Source organism: Pecten maximus, chromosome 1 (assembly GCF_902652985.1).
Source record: "Pecten maximus chromosome 1, xPecMax1.1, whole genome shotgun sequence".
In the NCBI taxonomy this organism is placed as follows: Eukaryota; Metazoa; Mollusca; class Bivalvia; order Pectinida; family Pectinidae; genus Pecten; species Pecten maximus.
In genome coordinates, this window is record NC_047015.1 from 27,357,092 (window position 1) to 27,365,708 (window position 8,617).

Here is an 8,617-nt window from a genome sequence, read left to right on the forward strand (position 1 = left end):
TATTCAACTCCTCGAAATAATAGTTAATCCCACAACAACCCTCAGACTTAAAGTTAGTACCCTAGTACAATAATACAGAGGTTTACTGATGTCTTTTAACACTTGCAACAAAAACTTCAATTAGGTTTGGCATAAAAAGTTGAAGTCAAAAATGTTTAGATCCTTTCAAACCTGCCCCCCCCCCCCCCCTTGCTCCTCCATCTCTTCATAAACCGACTTAAGAACAATATTCTCGCATTTGATCAATTTCAGCCAATATTATATTATTCGACATTTCCTGACGATATGCAACGGCAAACGTCCTAATTCCGAATATATCATGAAGGAAGGCGTACTTGTCTTAACAACAAGGATCTTTCTCAAAAAATCAACATAAACCTTTTCTACTTTGTCTGCAACATGGAAACCCCATGTTTCGCTACCATAATTGAGAATAGAGGAGACGTAAACATCAAAAACGTTCAATTTAGATTCTACATTAAGAGATAAATTATTTCAAATTTTCAACACATTATACATACATTTACGGCCTTGTTCTGCAATAACACCTTGGGTTTTTGTGAACTTACCATTAAAGTTAAATACTATACCTAGGTAGTTAAAACGATCAACAATCTCTATTTCATTGCCATTAAAGTAAAAATTTTCGACAACTCGCAATCTACCCCTATTACGAAATACAACAATTTTTGTTTTATCAGTATTGACTGTTAATTGCCAATTGTCACTATATTGTTTTAAGGAATCTAACAACTTTTGTAAGCCGGAAGCAGTTTCTGAGAAAAGGACAGTGTCATCTGCATACATAACAAGAAAAAGTGAAACATCTCTTAAAAACAAAGTGTCACAGGAGGAATTAATTAGTTCATTTTCGAAATCATTAACATACATAGAGTAAAGAAAGGGAGACAACCCCTCCCCTTGCATCAAACCTCGGGAGCAAGAGAAAAAATCAGACAATTCAGACTTAAATCTAACACATGATTTCAGACCTTTATATAAAGACTTCAAAACATTTAATAATTTCCCTCTGATTCCACTCTGGAAAAGTTTCAAAAACAATTTATTTCTATTCACGCTATCAAAAGCCTTACGATAATCAACAAAACAGCAATAAAGTTTACGATTGTTTGAAAGCATTTTCTTAATTATACCATTTAAAGCAAAAATAGCATCATTGGTTCCAAAACCAGGTTTAAAACCAAATTGGGCATCAGAGACGATGTTATTCTCCCTAGACCAATCCAACAATGTATTGTTTAAAACACTAGTAAATAATTGAGATAAACAACTTACTAGAGTTATTCCTCTATAGTTGTTTGTATCGTTGCACCAAAAACTGGATATTTAGAAACTAATGCTGACATTGACGGGTGACAAAATAAATAAGCTCCCCATTTCTTCTGGTCATATACCTTCAAACAAGCGTTGCTGTATGAGCATCATTTTGTAAACGAAAGTACATTTAGAAATTAAGTACATTTCTACTTTTTAAATATGAATTATTACTTTCGATCAAATATGGACAAATATTGATCGGATAGAAGAAAATAACCGTCGTTAAAGGTTTAATGGTTATTCATCAATAAAATGTTAAGTATGCCTTGCTTATGATATTATAAGACCATCATAATTAATGCTGTTACACCACGAACTGCATATCTCGGTTACTGTGATCCGCTTCCATCTTGTGTATTTTATTTCAATATAAAAGACAGACTATGAACATCATACCCTTATCGTTGGCGTTGACATTTCACAATAAACTAGTAAGTATCGGGGCAGTACAGGTTCGGTTTACAGGTTTTACGTCTACATTCACAAATTCAAATTCATTTTATTCTCTTTTCACAGACTGACGTAATGTATAGAGAAAAACATATCTACAATACAATACATCCAATTATAGTAGCGTTCGTATTTGATGCACAGCACCGATTCACAACAAAACATTTCCATTTTTATCAAGCAGGACAGGTCATGTTATTAATAAGTCTGATAAAAGCACGGCGGTTGTGGTGAGAGTTGTTGAATGGCTCCGGTGCCTGTAACCTTACTGTAATATTTATTTTCAATATGATATATTTTTATAGATCTACTGTATATGTAAAGTAATTATATCAATGCTGTCCATCTTTTGTTAATTTCTATTTTATATTAAGGATGGTAAATTATATGATATAATCTTTTAGTATACTTATGAGCCATAAGGCTTAAAGTGAAATGAACATTGAACATTGAACCCTCAGGTGAGTCCTTGTCATATCCATCCGGTACGTCCACAGGGTCGGACATCTCCCTGGGACGGACATTGGCTCGGCTAGGTGGTCCTTCTCGGTCCTGTGTCGAATTCAATATGGAGAAGTACTGATTGATTGATGGGGCTTAACGTCCTTGTTCCAAACACTGGTTAGTCCACCCGTACGTAGATGGGGCTTAACGTCCTTGTTCCAAACACTGGTTAGTCCACCCGTACGTAGATGGGGCTTAACGTCCTTGTTCCAAACACTGGTTAGTCCACCCGTACGTAGATGGGGCTTAACGTCCTTGTTCCAAACACTGGTTAGTCCACCCGTACGTAGATGGGGTTTAACGTCCTTGTTCCAAACACTGGTTAGTCCACCCGTACGTAGATGGGGCTTAACGTCCTTGTTCCAAACACTGGTTAGTCCACCCGTACGTAGATGGGGTTTAACGTCCTTGTTCCAAACACTGGTTAGTCCACCCGTACGTAGATGGGGCTTAACGTCCTTGTTCCAAACACTGGTTAGTCCACCCGTACGTAGATGGGGTTTAACGTCCTTGTTCCAAACACTGGTTAGTCCACCCGTACGTAGATGGGGTTTAACGTCCTTGTTCCAAACACTGGTTAGTCCACCCGTACGTAGATGGGGTTTAACGTCCTTGTTCCAAACACTGGTTAGTCCACCCGTACGTAGATGGGGTTTAACGTCCTTGTTCCAAACACTGGTTAGTCCACCCGTACGTAGATACCCAAGCATTTTATCCAACTTCGTTCAATGACGGTATGACCTGCAGCGCCTTCTAATGTCAAGTGTTCATATCCAGGAATGTTACATTGTTTGTTATATTAGACTATTGTAGTATCCAGGAATGTTACAGTGTTTGTTATATTAGACTATTGTAGTATCCAGGAATGTTACATTGTTTGTTATATTAGACTATTGTAGTATCCAGGAATGTTACATTGTTTGTTATATTAGACTATTGTAGTATCCAGGAATGTTACAGTGTTTGTTATATTAGACTATTGTAGTATCCAGGAATGTTACAGTGTTTGTTATATTAGACTATTGTAGTATCCAGGAATGTTACATTGTTTGTTATATTAGACTATTGTAGTATCCAGGAATGTTACAGTGTTTGTTATATTAGACTATTGTAGTATCCAGGAATGTTACAATGTTTGTTTGTTATATTAGACTATTGTAGTATCCAGGAATGTTACAGTGTTTGTTTGTTATATTAGACTATTGTAGTATCCAGGAATGTTACAGTGTTTGTTTGTTATATTAGACTATTGTAGTATCCAGGAATGTTACAGTGTTTGTTATGTTAGACTATTGTAGTATCCAGGAATGTTACAGTGTTTGTTTGTTATATTAGACTATTGTAGTATCCAGGAATGTTACAGTGTTTGTTATATTAGACTATTGTAGTATCCAGGAATGTTACAGTGTTTGTTATATTAGACTATTGTAGTATCCAGGAATGTTACAGTGTTTGTTATATTAGACTATTGTAGTATCCAGGAATGTTACAGTGTTTGTTATGTTAGACTATTGTAGTATCCAGGAATGTTACAGTGTTTGTTTGTTATATTAGACTATTGTAGTATCCAGGAATGTTACAGTGTTTGTTATATTAGACTATTGTAGTATCCAGGAATGTTACAGTGTTTGTTTGTTATATTAGACTATTGTAGTATCCAGGAATGTTACAGTGTTTGTTATATTAGACTATTGTAGTATCCAGGAATGCTACAGTGTTTGTTATATTAGACTATTGTAGTATCCAGGAATGTTACAGTGTTTGTTATGTTAGACTATTGTAGTATCCAGGAATGTTACAGTGTTTGTTAAATTAGACTATTGTAGTATCCAGGAATGTTACAGTGTTTGTTATATTAGACTATTGTAGTATCCAGGAATGTTACAGTGTTTGTTTGTTATATTAGACTATTGTAGTATCCAGGAATGTTACATTGTTTGTTATATTAGACTATTGTAGTATCCAGGAATGTTACAGTGTTTGTTATGTTAGACTATTGTAGTATCCAGGAATGTTACAGTGTTTGTTATATTAGACTATTGTAGTATCCAGGAATGTTACAGTGTTTGTTATATTAGACTATTGTAGTATCCAGGAATGTCACAGTGTTTGTTATATTAGACTATTGTAGTATCCAGGTATGTTAGTGTTTGTTATATTAGACTATTGTAGTATCCAGGAATGTTACAGTGTTTGTTTGTTATATTAGACTATTGTAGTATCCAGGAATGTTACAGTGTTCGTTATGTTAGACTATTGTAGTATCCAGGAATGTTACAGTGTTTGTTTGTTATATTAGACTATTGTAGTATCCAGGAATGTTACAGTGTTTGTTATATTAGACTATTGTAGTATCCAGGAATGTTACAGTGTTTGTTATGTTAGACTATTGTAGTATCCAGGAATGTTACAGTGTTCGTTATGTTAGACTATTGTAGTATCCAGGAATGTTACAGTGTTTGTTTGTTATATTAGACTATTGTAGTATCCAAGAATGTTACAGTGTTTGTTATGTTAGACTATTGTAGTATCCAGGAATGCTACAGTGTTTGTTATATTAGACTATTGTAGTATCCAGGAATGTTACAGTGTTTGTTATATTAGACTATTGTAGTATCCAGGAATGTTACAGTGTTTGTTATATTAGACTATTGTAGTATCCAGGAATGTTACATTGTTTGTTATATTAGACTATTGTAGTATCCAGGAATGTTACAGTGTTTGTTATATTAGACTATTGTAGTATCCAGGAATGTTACAGTGTTTGTTATATTAGACTATTGTAGTATCCAGGAATGTCACAGTGTTTGTTTGTTATATTAGACTATTGTAGTATCCAGGAATGTTACATTGTTTGTTATATTAGACTATTGTAGTATCCAGGAATGTTACAGTGTTTGTTATATTAGACTATTGTAGTATCCAGGAATGTTACAGTGTTTGTTAAATTAGACTATTGTAGTATCCAGGAATGTTACAGTGTTTGTTATATTAGACTATTGTAGTATCCAGGAATGTTACAGTGTTTGTTTGTTATATTAGACTATTGTAGTATCCAGGAATGTTACAGTGTTTGTTATGTTAGACTATTGTAGTATCCAGGAATGTTACAGTGTTCGTTATGTTAGACTATTGTAGTATCCAGGAATGTTACAGTGTTTGTTTGTTATATTAGACTATTGTAGTATCCAAGAATGTTACAGTGTTTGTTATGTTAGACTATTGTAGTATCCAGGAATGCTACAGTGTTTGTTATATTAGACTATTGTAGTATCCAGGAATGTTACAGTGTTTGTTATATTAGACTATTGTAGTATCCAGGAATGTTACAGTGTTTGTTATATTAGACTATTGTAGTATCCAGGAATGTTACAGTGTTTGTTATATTAGACTATTGTAGTATCCAGGAATGTTACAGTGTTTGTTATATTAGACTATTGTAGTATCCAGGAATGTTACAGTGTTTGTTATATTAGACTATTGTAGTATCCAGGAATGTTACATTGTTTGTTATATTAGACTATTGTAGTATCCAGGAATGTTACAGTGTTTGTTATATTAGACTATTGTAGTATCCAGGAATGTTACAATGTTTGTTTGTTATATTAGACTATTGTAGTATCCAGGAATGTTACATTGTTTGTTATATTAGACTATTGTAGTATCCAGGAATGTTACAGTGTTTGTTATATTAGACTATTGTAGTATCCAGGAATGTTACAGTGTTTGTTAAATTAGACTATTGTAGTATCCAGGAATGTTACAGTGTTTGTTATATTAGACTATTGTAGTATCCAGGAATGTTACAGTGTTTGTTATATTAGACTATTGTAGTATCCAGGAATGTTACAGTGTTTGTTAAATTAGACTATTGTAGTATCCAGGAATGTTACAGTGTTTGTTATATTAGACTATTGTAGTATCCAGGAATGTTACAGTGTTTGTTATGTTAGACTATTGTAGTATCCAGGAATGTTACAGTGTTTGTTATATTAGACTATTGTAGTATCCAGGAATGTTACAGTGTTTGTTATATTAGACTATTGTAGTATCCAGGAATGTCACAGTGTTTGTTATATTAGACTATTGTAGTATCCAGGTATGTTAGTGTTTGTTATATTAGACTATTGTAGTATCCAGGAATGTTACAGTGTTTGTTTGTTATATTAGACTATTGTAGTATCCAGGAATGTTACAGTGTTCGTTATGTTAGACTATTGTAGTATCCAGGAATGTTACAGTGTTAGTTTGTTATATTAGACTATTGTAGTATCCAGGAATGTTACAGTGTTTGTTATGTTAGACTATTGTAGTATCCAGGAATGTTACAGTGTTCGTTATGTTAGACTATTGTAGTACCCAGGAATGTTACAGTGTTTGTTTGTTATATTAGACTATTGTAGTATCCAGGAATGTTACAGTGTTTGTTATATTAGACTATTGTAGTATCCAGGAATGTTACAGTGTTTGTTATGTTAGACTATTGTAGTATCCAGGAATGTTACAGTGTTTGTTTGTTATATTAGACTATTGTAGTATCCAAGAATGTTACAGTGTTTGTTATGTTAGACTATTGTAGTATCCAGGAATGCTACAGTGTTTGTTATATTAGACTACTGTAGTATCCAGGAATGTTACAGTGTTTGTTTGTTATGTTAGACTATTGTAGTATCCAGGAATGTTACAGTGTTTGTTATATTAGACTATTGTAGTATCCAGGAATGTTACAGTGTTTGTTATGTTAGACTATTGTAGTATCCAGGAATGTTACAGTGTTTGTTATATTAGACTATTGTAGTATCCAGGAATGTTACAGTGTTTGTTATATTAGACTATTGTAGTATCCAGGAATGTTACAGTGTTTGTTATGTTAGACTAATGTAGTATCCAGGAATGTTACAGTGTTTGTTATATTAGACTATTGTAGTATCCAGGAATGTTACAGTGTTTGTTATATTAGACTATTGTAGTATCCAGGAATGTTACAGTGTTTGTTATATTAGACTATTGTAGTATCCAGGAATGTTACAGTGTTTGTTGTTATATTAGACTATTGTAGTATCCAGGAATGTTACAGTGTTTGTTATATTAGACTATTGTAGTATCCAGGAATGTTACAGTGTTTGTTATATTAGACTATTGTAGTATCCAGGAATGTTACAGTGTTTGTTTGTTATATTAGACTATTGTAGTATCCAGGAATGTTACAGTGTTTGTTATTTTAGACTATTGTAGTATCCAGGAATGTTACAGTGTTTGTTATATTAGACTATTGTAGTATCCAGGAATGTTACAGTGTTTGTTATATTAGACTATTGTAGTATCCAGGAATGTTACAGTGTTTGTTATGTTAGACTATTGTAGTATCCAGGAATGTTACAGTGTTTGTTATATTAGACTATTGTAGTATCCAGGAATGTTACAGTGTTTGTTACATTAGACTATTGTAGTATCCAGGAATGTTACAGTTTTTGTTTGTTATATTAGACTATTGTAGTATCCAGGAATGTTACAGTGTTTGTTATATTAGACTATTGTAGTATCCAGGAATGTTACAGTTTTTGTTTGTTATATTAGACTATTGTAGTATCCAGGAATGTTACAGTTTTTGTTTGTTATATTAGACTATTGTAGTATCCAGGAATGTTACAGTTTTTGTTTGTTATATTAGACTATTGTAGTATCCAGGAATGTTACAGTGTTTGTTATATTAGACTATTGTAGTATCCAGGAATGTTACATTGTTTGTTATATTAGACTATTGTAGTATCCAGGAATGTTACAGTTTTTGTTTGTTATATTAGACTATTGTAGTATCCAGGAATGTTACAGTGTTTGTTTGTTATATTAGACTATTGTAGTATCCAGGAATGTTACAGTGTTTGTTTGTTATATTAGACTATTGTAGTATCCAGGAATGTTACAGTGTTTGTTATATTAGACTATTGTAGTATCCAGGAATGTTACAGTGTTTGTTATATTAGACTATTGTAGTATCCAGGAATGTTACAGTGTTTGTTATGTTAGACTATTGTAGTATCCAGGAATGTTACAGTGTTTGTTATATTAGACTATTGTAGTATCCAGGAATGTTACAGTGTTTGTTATATTAGACTATTGTAGTATCCAGGAATGTTACAGTGTTTGTTATATTAGACTATTGTAGTATCCAGGAATGTTACAGTGTTTGTTATGTTAGACTATTGTAGTATCCAGGAATGTTACAGTGTTTGTTATATTAGACTATTGTAGTATCCAGGAATGTTACAGTGTTTGTTATATTAGACTATTGTAGTATCCAGGAATGTTACAGTGTTTGTTTGTT